The sequence below is a fragment of the Condylura cristata genome, unplaced genomic scaffold (genome assembly GCF_000260355.1).
Source record: "Condylura cristata isolate star-nosed mole 26May11 unplaced genomic scaffold, ConCri1.0 scaffold00006, whole genome shotgun sequence".
NCBI lineage: Eukaryota > Metazoa > Chordata > Mammalia > Eulipotyphla > Talpidae > Condylura > Condylura cristata.
Window position 1 is genome coordinate 38,542,985 of NW_004567107.1, and position 14,760 is coordinate 38,557,744.

Below are 14,760 nucleotides of genomic sequence, written 5' to 3' on the forward strand. Positions count from 1 at the left end.
TTGCAGCAACATGGATGGAGCTGGAAAAGATCATACTTAGTGAAATAAGCCAGAAAGAAAAGGAAAAATACCGGATGGTTTCACTCATAGCAGGAGTATAACGGACCAGGCGAGAAAATAATAATAATGATGAATGATTATATACCAGAGGCATTTTATGGGGGTGGAATGGGGTCGAAAACAGTGGGGGGGGGGAGGGAAATGCACTGGACTATGGTGATGGCACATGGGTGATTTGGTGATGGGAAGCCCCAGGGGATTACAACTGAGATGAAAAAAGGCACAAAATGATATAAAAATACACTATTATATTATTATTATAATTACATAATTATTTATTTTAAAACAAAACAAAAGATATACTTCCCTACCCCCTCACCCCCCAAGACATGGTGGGGATAACTGCATGCTTAAGCCCCTGGCTGAGTAACTACACACTTAAGTCAAAGAAACACTAGCCCAGCAGAGGCTGCCATGCTGACAAGGTTCTCAGCTGCTGTCCAAAGTGGTACCACAAGTCACATGGGACTGTCTCTCCCTTGAAACTTGGCTACTGCAATGAAGGAACTGAATGTTTAACTTAAATTTGTAAACAGCCACATCTGTCACCCCATTTATTAACTATATTCCTAGCAGTCATTTAAGCTGTTTCAAGTTTTTTGCTACTATAATTAACTATAACTAACACTATGGCAAATATTACAGTGCAGAGACCCCACCCCCCTTTTGTAGAATTTCTGGATTAAAGAGCATAAACATTCCTTAGCCTCTTCACTGAAATTCTAGCATTTTACAGTGATGCACCAGTTTGAGTCTAAGACCATGGTTTCTTTCTTTCTTTTTTTTTAAGGATTTATTTACTTATGGATATAAGAGCTGGGGTGGTGGGGGGTGTGCATGCAAGAGATTTGCCAGAAACAGTGGGGAACAAAACAGGCAGTTTGACTGAAATACATGCTGAGGGGAGCAGCAGGACAGGAGAAGTCTGCTGCAATATGTGGGTCACCTCCCTGGCCAGTGATCAAACATGCTGCAGTAGCTGCAGAGAGAGCTCCAGAGTACCACCAGGAGGTCAGAAGACCTTGGTTTTCAAATGTCATTTTGGAAAGTAAAAGGAATTACTTGTTTATAGAAACAGAGCTTGTTTTCAGGTCTTTAGTATTTTGTGAGCAACCTTTTAAAATTTTTCCTGAACAATATTTTTTTGAACTCTTCTGCAGGCATGGTGATAAAACCTAGCAAATGACATGTTGGAAACACCAACCAGTTTTCAGTAAGAGTCACAATTTATACTAAAGCATTAGTCAATGGATAAGATTAAATAGTTTACAATTTACAGCTTAGACTGCATGTTTATTAGTTATCTTTTTTTTTTTAAGATTTATTTATTTGTGCATACAGAACTGGGGTACAGGCCAGAGGCTCAGGGATGGCGAGAGGCTTCACCAGAGGCAGAGTGGGGAGCAGAACAGGCAGATGGACGAAGTCCACAGCTGAGGGGAGCAGCATACAGAACTGGGGTACAGGCCAGAGGCTCAGGGATGGCGAGAGGCTTCACCAGAGGCAGAGTGGGGAGCAGAACAGGCAGATGGACGAAGTACACAGTTGAGGGGAGCAGCGGGCAGGTCAGGAGAGGTCTGCCACGCCGTGTGGTCACCTCCGGGGCAGGCGGGAATCGAACTCGTGGAAGTGGCTTTAGATTCTCAGTGCTGTGCTTTAACCTGTTGCGCCATCAGGGAGGGCCATTATTAGTTATCTTAAATATAGTTAAATGATAATGTGTGTTGGCAAAATAAAAGTCCACTGCATCTCAAGGGAATCAATGGAGAAAAACAAAGAACTACTTGGTGCTCCATTAAGGGGAGGGAAGAGGAAAGGTGAGGCTTCCTGCATCCACCTTCAGCACAGAGAAATGTGGGAGTCTAAGCCAGGTCATAAAAATAATGAAAATGCAAATCAACAAGACTTATTAAGGACTCTGACTTCGTAACAAAACAGAGCCCAGGAAAGTAAAGCAAGTTACCCCCAAATAGGTAGGTTTCTCCAAACTATCTTTCTCAGGACAATATTTAAATAAAGAAAAACTGCAGCTGTCTGAAACAATCTTGTATCTAAACTGAGAAAAAGATCTCAATTCCTTGATCTAGTATCTTGTACGCCATTAACAAACTTAGTTAAATGGACAGTCCAAAGAGAGTATTCAGGATATCCCTCTCCTCCTTCCCTCTCTCTTTTGCACTGTTTATCCTTCATTAGTAACATGAGAAATTTGGGTCACTTTTTTTTTTGATTCTGAGTTAAACAATGTTGCACTCCTCCATGCGCCCTCCCCCCCAATCCCAATGTTCAGTAAGGGTAACAAATTGCTGGCAGAAACTGTATGTGATCTCAAAGTATGAAAAGGCGCCCATACTTTGTGGCATTTGTGGTTATCAGGAAATCAGCAAAGACCAGGGCCTAGTAATAGACAATCCACTAGGTGGCACACTGATGCAGAAATAAAAGGAAAGCTGTTTCCCTTTAAAATTATTTCAAAATGTAACTTAGAGGAAATTAATTATTAAAAGAACTTTAATAATTACAATAAAACCTCACCACTATAACTTCATAAAAGGCAAGGGTAGGGAGCCCTAAACATTCTTTCTGAGTTTCATTAGCAAAGAAAAAACCCACAAAGCATCCGATCAACAATCAATAAGACGGCAAAATTTTGAACCTGTTTCTGGGTGCTTTGGGGGTGATCAAAGTAAATGAGGTCACCTGGACATTGGAAAACAGCACTTTCTAATCGCTGATGACTGGAACTAACTGGTATGGAATATAAATTTCCAGTAGAAAAAAATTACCAGAGTAAGGTGAAATCCATTCACTGGTTCATTCAGTATGGATTTATGAAGCTTGTCCTTTCTGCCAGGCCCTGAATGAGCACTGGGGATGAGAGAATGAGCATGATAAACATGGTCACTGCCTTCAAAGAGCCAGTCACCAAAATGTGATACATTCTGTTAAGGGAGAGCACAAAAAGACTGGCATAAGAGAAGCTGGCTTCTGGGAGGCCAGGAAGGGTTTTCTTTTTCTTAGTGACCCTGTGAAAAGAAGAGAATGCAAACCACCAAGAACAGAGAATTGCCCACCACAGCTGGGACAAATGCAGGAGACTGGAGTTCAAGTTTCTTGGACTCGTGTTGGTAAAATCAGTAAAAGTCTAGACAAGTCAAAAGCACAAGTGGATATGTTATTTTCATAGAGCTGAATCCAAATTCCTCCTTTTACTGATAAACGGGGAAGCACTGTAAGCCGTGGTTGATGGCCTCAGCAGGTTACTAGATACGGGAGGCAGGGGGAGAAATGAGCACTGGCACTGAGAGCCACATGCAGCGGGGCATTCTCAGGGAAGCCGAGGCCAAGAGGCCACCCAAGGGCAGGTTCCAAAGACACCTCTGTGGTCCATTACTGAGCAGTGGGTAAGTGGGTATGAAGTCAGTGTCCGGACATACAACACACCTTTACTGGCACACATACAAATCCAAGTACCATGGAAACAGCCTCACACTATGAAGGTCATCATCTGTCTAAGGGAGAACAACCACGAGCAAGCCTGTCTATGGGAACAAAGTGCAGGAAACAACTTCATCTGCCCAGATGAGTCAGACGTGGTACCCATGGGTACACTGAGTCAGACAATGACCCCCACATGCAGCTTTCTCCAATTGTTCTCCTTCAAATCCCTGGCTACTCTCTGACCAGCTTTGTGACCTGTAAGCTTTTGGAGCATCTCCATAGAGTATGAGTGAGGATCAAGTGAGAAGCCGAGATGGTAGATTTTATAAAGTAACACAAAATCGAGGGGTGTGCTCTACATTATGCAAGTTCTGCTCTACAAAGGGTCCTGGTGGAGTGAGTCTAACACAAGATTTACAAATCAGATGGCATCAGTCATTGAGCATTTAGGGATGACTGTGAAAATCAAAGGCTGTAGATACACAGTCCCTACACTCAAAGGATGCAGAAAGGCCTGGAATAGTAGAGAGAACAGTGGCAACTAATGCACATGAGCTGGACACTTTGTCACTGAGATGTCTATTAGCTCAAGGCTTGTTCAGATCTCCTGATCACTAATTTTTCTTTTACGTTATATTTCTTCAGATTTTTAAAAGATTTTATTGATTTATGCATACAAAACTGGGGTAAAGGCCAGAAGTGCAGAGGCAGCGAGAGGATCCACCAGAGACAGAGTGGGGAGCAGAACAGGCAGATTGATGAAGTACACTGCTGAGGGGAGCAGTGGGCAAGCCAGGAGAGGTCTGCCGCGCCATGTGGGTCACCTCCGGGGCGGGGATTGAACTCGCACTAAAGCAGCCACGGCTTGGCTTAACATCAAAGTGCAGTGCTCCAACCCGCTGCACCACCAGGGAGGGTCCCTTTTTCTTCAAGATATTTGACCCATCATGGTGTCTGAAATTGAAATAGTCAATAAAGTAGAAATACAACAAATATTATCCATCCCAGAGCCAGAATCCAGAGAAATAAGAACGTCCAAATCCACAGAAAAGCACGTCATCACAGAAGGGAATTTCAGGTTTATATGGCCTTTTGGGATCCCGAAAACATGCACTTTGAAGTCTATTTTCTCCATGTTTTCTTGTTATTTATGTTACTGCTTAACTGAGAGGAAATGTCCACTCATAACTTATCAGCTGTCCCCTTCCTGTGAAGCCAGAAGCAAACCAGCCCTTCGGTGCTCCTTCTCTCTTTACTTCCCACAGCATGGAGGGACTTCAGATGAGTATGTTCTCAGCAGCTACAGTCTTCTCTAAGTCATCATCCTATACTCACATGGCTGAGCTTTGTGAGAAACCAAATTTACCATTCCAGGAGCTGTAAACTAGGGGCCACCACTTTTTTCTTAGTCACAAAGTATGTATTTTCAGCTCTGCAGGTGGGTGAGGATATGATATAAAATTAGAGAACCAGTTAATATGTGACCACATAAAATCTAGGGAAAAAGCTAGTAGGCAGGGGGAAACAAAACAAAACAAAACAAAACAGGCACTTAGCTGTAGCTTGCCAACCCTTACTCTAAACTTCTGAACATTTAGTAATAGATAACCTGCACTATAGCCTGAGGAGCCCACATCCGTTGATTCTTGCTCTTCTTCATCTCTTTTCACTTTGATCCTCAAGAAATCTTAACACAGTCCTTAGCATCTATCTGTCAGCACTTAGAATGATTCTTTTTAGTTTGCTTATTCATTGCTTTTCTTTTTTAACTAGTAAGGGTTAAGTTAGTGGTACAGAATCCAAAAATAAAATCATTCAAAGTAAACTACACTTGGTTTTGGTGGTAACACACACTTTCTGGTTATATTTTACCTGAACTAAAATATGAAAATGTTCACAGATCCCAACCCCATACTGGGGAGAAAGCTGACCTGAGATCAGAATCTTGTTCCAGACAATCCTCAAAGTAGATCATTAACTGCACATCAGTAGTATCAACAAATACATTGGGCAAGATACTGGAAAGAAAGGTGTTGCACACAGAGAAGGAAAAACCTCGGTTCCTGATGTCACAATAGGACACTGCTGTGTCCTCTCCCAAGACAAGGATGTGGCACCCACAAACAAGGCAAGTGCTGGTTAGAAGAAATTTTGTAAAGAGAGGGTGAAATCGGTTTAAGTTTTTACTGCCCACTGTGAAGCTGGACTCCAAAATGCTGAGAATTACAGAGCCACCATTTCTCACAGCTGAACAGTGTCAGCCTTGTTAGCCAGTTCAGGGAAGCTCATCTAACTTGTCAGTTCTGAGTTCTGGGAGAAGGACTCCATTAATACATATTTTAGATTTGTTGTTCCAACTGGGGTTGGGGAGAATAATAGAAAGGACAGAGAATACACACCTGGGCTGCTCACATTCCAGCCCTGGGAGACTGAGGCAGAACTTCTTCCATCTCCTCCTTCCACCTTCCTTCATTTACTGATGCAAAGAACCCACCCTGCCCTCAAGAACTCACAATCTCCCTTGTCAAAACTGTCCCACTCACTAAACACTCCCAACAACCAGGCCTCCTTAAAAACAATGCTCTTCCAGGCTCTCTGGTGGTGCAACAGGTTAAAGCACTGCAGTACAAAGCTCTCTGAATCCACTGCAGCATGAGTTCCATCACCAGCCAGGTAGCTGACCCACATGGCGTGGCAGACCTCTCCTGTACGGCCTGCTGCTCCCTCAGCAGTGTACTTTGTCAATCTGCCTGTTCTGCTCCCCACTCTGTCTCTGGTGAATCCTGTTACCCACCACACCTCTGGCCTGTACCCCAGTTCTGTAAGCATAAATAAATAAATCTTAAAAAAAAAAAAAACTTCTCTACTGAAAGTTTACAAATATGACCTTTGTAACCAAAGTCATATTTACAGTTGTTTTCAAGCATTTCTTTTGATTAAGTGCATCCCAATCAAAAGCTTATGAAGCTCCTCATGAAGATAAGGGGCTGTCCGTGTAGCAGACCTCACACACAGAGCTCACAGGTCCAAGTAGGAACACATGAAAAACACACAGACAGACATGACAGTATGCTGACTTCAATGACACTCCACTGCATAAATCATTATCCCAAAATAACATATCTGGAGTGCTTTGTTACTGCTGTTTTCTCAGGACAGTTCACTGCTGGGACATCATCCAATTAGGTCAACATTATACTTAATCATCCAACCACACTCTGCAATAACTCACAGCTGTGCAATTGTCCCTTGGGGCTTACTACTAAGTCAAAGGAGCCTTTTCTCCATGGTGTCTTGTATACTCTCATTGGCTGCTGTTCCAGTAAAGGTAAGTATGTCTGAGATGCAAGGCATATTGATAGATATTCTCTCTGGGGCAAAAATAAATAGCAAAACATCACCGATTTATACTTTCTGCACAAAGGAAGTAAAAAAATCATACTAAGAAATTTAGCCATGCCTGAACTAGAAACCTTATTTTTAACTCTGTTCCGGTTCCCCACATTTTATTTTAGAAAAGTGGATGACTAACCAATTCCTGATAATGAGGAGATTCCAGGAACTGAAGAGAGAAGATGCAATTGTCGTTCTTAATTCCCTAACTTTTCTGAATTAGTTCATACCAGAACATGACCTTCTTTTTTTAACCTAAAGGATAGTGTCAAATAAAACTGAAGTCTGTTTTATACAAAGTACACAGAGCACCACCACCGGTCCCTTCTTCAAGCGGTAGCACTACTGTCTTGCAACATTGATAGATACCAGAGCAGCAAAACATATATATTTAAAAGCCATCATTTGTACCGAAGAAGTGAATTAGGTCAGTTCCCTTAAGAAGCTCCCCTTCGGCTCTATTTTCCACTTTCCAAACAGTGAAACCCTTTGTCCATTGTATTAGCCTCTGTAAACTGTTTGGACATCCATTGTTAGCCCTGGCTGACTGGATAAGTCTGGAGAAAAGGCGATAAAACAGGGAATTCTGTCAATATATTTCTAGTACATTGTACTTCTAGTAAGCAAGCTTTGCAAACAACCAGCTCTATCTGTTAAAGGCTAAAATGAAGTTGCCAGGCAGGTTTATCTTGGCAAGCAGAATATTTGTATTCTGTTTTGCTTTGAATTTCTCTGCAGAAGAGCCTTTACAGGTAGCATTATAAAAATAAGTCTAAAATAAAATTATTGATCATTGGCCCACTTTGTTTCTAAATAGCCAATAATAAAGCCCTAAAAATTAAAAGTGGTCAATGTCATTGGGAAAATTATTTAAATGAGAGAGTAGATTCATAGATAATCCAGAATAAGAAATGGACTCAGCCCTTTCACAGTGGACATCCATGATAGGGAAGATTTTGCCAAAGTTAATTCAAGATGCTTAACGGTCTCAAGAGTCATATACTATAGCTCACAATTCATAAAATGAGCTAGAAATAAGACACACACAATAGTCAAAAGTTGTGGTAGACTGGAACATGCTGTCAGCATGAGATCTGAGAAGCAAAATGGTGAAAATTCCACTCTCTAAAGGAAATGGGAGTGGGAGGCATCTTCTGTAGCCCACCCATAAAACAGACTCATGTAGCAACTTTATTAAAGGTGCTACAAAAAAATTTTTTTCTTCACTAAAAACTAGCAAATTAGAGAATGACTTCAAAAAGAAAACCACTCACTAAGTTCCATAAAATCATACATTAAGTTTCATAAAGTCATACATCAAAGCAACAATTCTAAGAGTTAAGGCAACTTTCAATTTCTGCATTCATTTGTAGGTTCACAAGTTATAATTTCTGAAGTTTACTCATATAAAAAGGTACCTAGAAACTTGAACAGTCAGTAAAGAAACTGAATGCCCTAGTGCCTCCTTTGACTGGTCAGTGTGACAGTGACGCCAGATTCCAGCAGGTGACTATCAAGTCAGAGAACTGGTTTTGAATGCCTGTTAGGGGCAGGAGCCTCTAGCTATAGTGGCATTGTGTCTGTCATTCACCAGGACGCAAAGAATTTACAGCCACTGCTAAAGACTAGGAGCATCGATGCCAACTCTGTTTTCTGGCACTCAGTTCCCTGTCTCCCTCTCCAAGAGGGGGTCAATCCATGCTGGTATGGAAGGTCTGGAAGGATGAAAGCAGATGCCATTTGTTTTCTTTGTAATATAGCAGTAATCTCAGACAAACAGTACACTTCCCTGATCTGAGCTTTGTAGCGATCTCCTAGTCCCTATCATTTTAGTCATATTACGGCTACAGAGTCTGAGAATATGGAAGGACCTTCTGAAGGTTCTAGCTTTGAGCAGTGGTAGAAGATTTCTAACTTTCTTTTTTTTTTTTTTAAGATTTATTTATTTATGCATACAAGAACTGGGATACAGGCCAGAGGTGCAGTGGGCGAGAGGAATCACCAGAGACAGTGTAGGGAGCAGAACAGGCCGACTGACTGCTGTGCCATTTATGTCAGCTCCCTGGCTGGGAATCAAACTATTGCTGCAGTGGCTGCCACTAGTTTCATGTTGAGCTCCCTGTAACCCACTGCACCACCAAGGAGGGTCCCAGATTTCTAACTTTCTGTGGGTACATTTGAAAAGCTAGTGGTGAGGCCTTCCTTGACTGGCATGCCTCCAAGACAGTGAAGAATTAGGCACCTAGTTGTTCCCATGAAGTAATCTCCTTGGAAAACAGATGACATCTTTTTTCACTCAACTCTAGCTGACAGGGCACATAATGCCCATTTTACAGCTGAGAAAACGGAACATGAAAAAAAAAATGACTGAGGTCAAGCAAGTAAGTGGCTGGACAAAAAATTCAAGCCCAGGTCTGTCTAACTTTCAAAATTACAGAATGAAAGTTGGACATGTCTCTAACCCATGACCTAGGAATGTCACTTATGTAAACCCATTACACAAGAGACATGGGTTTACATAAGCCCATAAAACAAAGTGTAGGTAATTTTCTGAGACGCTTTTTTATAGTAGTAAAAATAAAACAAAAACCACACACACACACACAAAGCCCAAAACCAACAACAAATCTAGTATTTATTAACAGAAGAATAGATAAACAAACTGCTATTCCATATAAATTCTATTTAAAAGGAATACTACTCAACTACAAAAAAGAGTTATTGAATCATGTAAAAGGATGATTCACAGATGGTTATGTTGAGCTCCCTTGCAGATGGGCAATAACAGCTGGAAAAATGGCAAGGGGATTCCTCTAGAGTGATGGAAAGTTATATTTTTGATGGAGGTGGTAATCCCACAGGTGAATACATTCACATAAAAGTTCATCCAGCTCTGGAAGGAGATCAAGGAACTTGTCTCCCAACACTGAATATAATAAATGCCACTGAATTGTACTTCTTAAACTGGTAAAAACAGTGGACCATACTGTCTGTGTTTTACCATAATAAAAAAAAGGGGGAATCTCAAAACTCCCCACCAGGTTTGTATATTTTACTCTATGTAAATTACACTTCAATAAAACACTGTAATAGAAATGTAGAAAACCTGCACTCTGAACAAGCAGGTGTGGAAGGACAGACATTGAATACCATGATGGCACGGGAAAATTTTTCTGAGTTTCAGGCTAATTTTTTGCACTTGGTTCCCTCGGTAATTGAGAATATCTTTCATGACTCCTGAGTAAAGACATTTGCAAACTGTGCACTTAAGCAGTGTCAATAAACCAAATATCCTCCCAGACCTTTAATTAAAACTCACAAGAAAAGAGGGCCACCGAAAATCAAGACCAACGCAGAGCCTCTTCACTTCAATGTGTCACCACTTGCCTGCTTTCAGCTCTAACAATAACACCAGAAGGAAGAGAACAAATGTTTCTCGTTCCATTTCTGGAAAATTTCAATGGGTGTCTCAGATGCCACAAAACTCTCTCTCCTCTTAAAACTCATCCAGACACTGAGCAGATCCGTGCAAGGTAGGAAAGTGCTCTCTGCCTGAAGTTAGGTTTAAAAACTGAAATGCCTCAAGAGAAGCTGAGACTGGATGAGGATTTTGCATTAGTCAGTGAGTGAAGCCTCACGACAGAAACCAGCAGGTTCATCTGAAGTGCATTCTTGAAGAACAAATCAGAAGGGCTCCCAGTGGCAGGCCTTCCTGCTACAACAGCGTGGTCCCTGGGAGAGAAGGCCACAAGAAAAGAGGACAGCTGGAGGCTCCAAGCTCTCAGCTTTTACTGGGAAAGGCAAAGGGGAAGAGGCAAGAGAAAAAACAATTCTCATGAAGCTCTGGAAGAGGTGGTGGTTGCCAGCATGCTACAGAGTAAGAAGGCAATCCAGCATGCACTGCCTGGTACATTATTTAAGCTGCGACTGAATAATAGATCTTTCCATCACTTGATGAGTTAAACAACTAAAAGCTACTCTTGGGTCCTCTAGTTTATTGTTTAGAAAAGTGCCTTTAGGTCTCTTTTTTAAAGAAACAGGAAGGAAGAGGGAGGGAGAAAGGAAGAACACAGAAATTGTTTAAGGAGCACCCACATACTTTAAGAGTTTAAGAACCAAGAGAAATTACTCTTCTGCTTTACACCCAAACATTCAGAACCCTTGTAAGTACCAAAAAGACTTCAGAGATCATAAAATGCTACTCACTTTTGCTATAAAGAAACTAAGGGCTGGAAGGACATGGCTTAGCTAAAGCCCCTAGCTAATGAGTGCTGCACTAATGAGCAACTACAGGCCAGGTGGGATGTTGGTGTACAGTTGTTTCTCTTCCTCACAAACTATCATTCACTCACTGTAGAAATGTCACTCACTTCTCAATTCTCAGCAAGACTTAATTCTCACAATTCTCACAGACTTATGCAACCAAACTCCCCAGGTCAACTCAGTTCCATGTGGTAAATGCGTCGGGGATGTGTCTGGTGCCCGGTCAGCTTTGGGGCTGTGGGATGACTCAGGCCAGGGAGAGGCTCCAGCTGGCTGAGTTGGAAGTGACTGGCAAGCAGCAGCCTCGATAAGGCCTTAGTGCTGGCCTGTGAACACTAACCAGCCACAGGCAAGAGGCCGCTGATTCAGTCTGGGTGAAGAGAACGAGGGTGGGGCCAGGTTTCTAAAAATGAGCTCACCAGGAAGTTTCTTCTTAATTCATCCTTTTTAAAAGCTGAAATGGTAAGCTTTGCTAACTCCCTTTGCTATTCTGCCTTGCCAGATATATTGGGTCGAGTCTCCCAAGGACTGAGAAAGGGCTAGTTGTCTCTAGGGGCACACCCATCAGCCCTCCCCCCACCATCAGTCTCCACTCAGCCTGGGTCTCAGGTGCACAATGGTGTATCAGCCATTGCCAAGAACTTCAAACACTTCCTTTAAGACTCTGACAAAAAATTACTCTCAACAAATTGAAACAACTACATTAAGAACATTATTTCTGCCTTGGAAGGACAAAGGTCCTAGAAGCTGTAGGTCCTAGATGATTCCTACTAGAAAGCATTGTTTTCTCTGTTCACTTCCAGCTCACATGACAAAATCTAGAGTGTCTGCAATGTTCTCTCGTTCCTAAAAAGGTTTCTTTAATACAACGGCAATGATGTAACTGGGTTTTAATCATTATCTATTAATTATGGCTTAGTATCACCTACCAGCAAAAATAACTATCCCAATAAATTCCTCCCACAATACATTATATAAATACATATTCCTTCAAACATATCTAACTTGTCACTAATCATATTGTCACTAACTATAAATATGTAAATATACATTTAGTTCCGTGCTTATATAGGATGTCTATCAGATGAGGCACAATATAATTAAACTTTCAAAAGATGCCATTTCCCCTTTGGACACCATGCATATATATTTTTATGGATGATTAAAATCTACAATAGAAATAATCATCATCATATCAATAAATTCGGAAGTCCACGTTTACATAGGCATACAGGCAAAATTTAGGGAGTATTCGAAGGTATGTCGTAAGATCTTTGCCATTAGTGGTATAATCTGATTTTCTTTGATAAGCCAACTTCTTAAAATGCAAACATTTATTCATAAAGGATGTATCAAGGGCATGCCTTCACTTCATCATTACCATTTCTGCCACACCACAACCTTCCCCACCCCTCCTACTGTTGAGGGAAGAGAAACCAAAATAGAACCTATAATTCATGAATACCCTAATCAGACTAAATATTAGTCTGAACGTTAAAGTAAAGTAAGCATTACAAAAATGAAGTTTGCTACAATCTAAAACGTGCAACTCTGTGTGTCTAAGGAGAGCTGCCTTATGTTTTTTGTTTTTTTTTTTCAGAGAAGAGGCATTAAGGAGTCATGCCATAAGTTTATTTACAAACGTATTTAATATGTTGAGTTCAACAGTTTGACTTTTCCGAAGAAATTGCACTTCTTAAAATGATCCTTTTCATATCTGGTGATGAACTAAATGTCCTTATTTCTTAAGCAGTTGGTGCCTTACTATGAAGAAAGGTGCAGCAAATCCAGAACCAAAGTACACGGTCATCATAAGCAGTAACCGCCACTTGTTTTCCACTGAAAATGGCAAATTCTTCCCTGGGCCCTCCTCATAGTGGTTCCTAGGGACCACAGAGGTCGTGAATCTCCGGATGCTCTGTCCCAACATAGCGCAGTCGGGAGCTCTGTGAAAGACGCAGAGACCGACGCTGCCTTATGTTTTTAAGGTGAAAGACCTGACTTAACTATCTGGCACAAGCTGTAAACAAATTATCTGTACTGATTTAAAGTGACTAAAGTACAAGTTACTAATTGAAGGCTTAAGATTTCTCATAAATGCTGTGTGAGAAAACACACAATTAGTGATTTTGATGACCGAAACAAAGTGTTAGGTGGTTGTATTTACCTACTTGAAGGTGAACTTCAATAGCCCATCTTTCTAGGTCAAGGCAAAATTGCTTTGGAGTCTCTCACTCTTTTTTTTCCCCCAAGACTCCCAGTGACAATCCTTGCTGCACCCTATTTTAGAGACCAACATAAGATACATTAAAAAAAGAAAATTTTCCAATGGGACCCACCCAAAGGATCCTTTTTGTTTTTAAAAGTTAAATGCATTTACTTGTGAGCACCACTCCTGAGCACTGGTGGTCATGACCAGGATGCATTCCCAAACACAGCTGCCTCAGATAGTTTTGAAATATCTCTCGATTTGAGCCTCTTACAAAAATCACACCAACAGAAGTTGCAGAATCCTGCAAGGGGCTAAGTCTCAGCACTACCAAGCTATTTGAAGCCACTGTAACATGAGTTCCATCCCAGTCAGGGAGCTGACCCACATGGCACAGCAGACCTCTTTCATCTCTCCTGCTCCCCTCAGCAGTGTATTTCAGTGGATCTGCCTGTTCTGCTCCCCACTCTGTCTCTTATGAATCCTATCCACCCCCCCCCCACACACACACCTTTGGCCTACACCTCAGCTCTTGTATGCATTAATAAATAAAATAAACCTTTTTTTAAAAGCTGCAGAATGGCTTGCGGGATACAGAGAAAGGAATGAAAATTAGGCGAGATGTTAACTAGCTTCATCAATACACTACCGGCAATAATTGCTGAGGGTTGGGCAGACAAAAGCAAGATGCATGTGCTCAGACAGCAAATCCATCAAATTCAACTATCCTGGCTTTTCTGAAAGATCATCCTATGACTGACTTCCTATGTCTGACTTCCTTGAAGTACGGACAAGGTACGCCATACTCTCTATAGTCAACACCGCACTGATATTTGAAGCAATATTCCCCAAGTCTGATGTTTCCATGGTTATTTTCACAATGTTTGCCTTCTCTTACACCACTCAGCCTGATGCCTTACACATTTTCTTAAATTGAACTATTTTAATTAATAGTTATTTTGCTTCATTTTAAGCAATCTGACCATGAAATATGTGAGTGAATACTCTTTATTCCTAACGTAAAACAATCATGCACAGAAACTGAAATAGAGGCTATGTCCCTCCCTGTATTTCAGTTGGTGTGTAGAGCACACTTTGGCAAAAATTTGTTGGGGGGATAGCAGGAAGTCAGGGAAAATACTTCATTCACTTACTAGGTACTTTTTCACTAGGATGGCCTACAGTTTCCTGTGCTCACAGGTACAGAGAGAGTGATTAAGTTCTGAGTGCAGTGATGGATACATGAAGGATGCACTAGTCCCCTTTAAAACCAGAAGACAGACCACAGAAAGGCCCATAGGCAGTCAGACACTAAGTTCAAAGTGCATTTCCTAATCAAGTTAAGATTGGCACTTTGCAAATGAGAATTCTGGTTCTGGTGCAGTAAGGTAAGG

The 14,760-nt window shown here is 41.3% G+C and overlaps 1 protein-coding gene across 6 annotated transcripts in view; it reads right to left on the reverse strand.

Moving 5' to 3' along the window:
• Nucleotides 1-14,760, reverse strand: part of TJP2 (tight junction protein 2) — an 84,029-nt gene that overhangs the window by 48,813 nt on the left and 20,456 nt on the right. Inside the window, exon 1 of one of the 6 annotated variants that reach the window (XM_012721545.1) lies at nucleotides 13,329-13,365. The exons of the other annotated variants lie outside the window; for them this stretch is intronic. The gene's annotated coding sequence lies outside the window, so the exon portion shown is untranslated. Of the gene's footprint in view, nucleotides 1-13,328; nucleotides 13,366-14,760 lie in introns of those variants that run through there. 6 annotated transcript variants of the gene reach the window in all.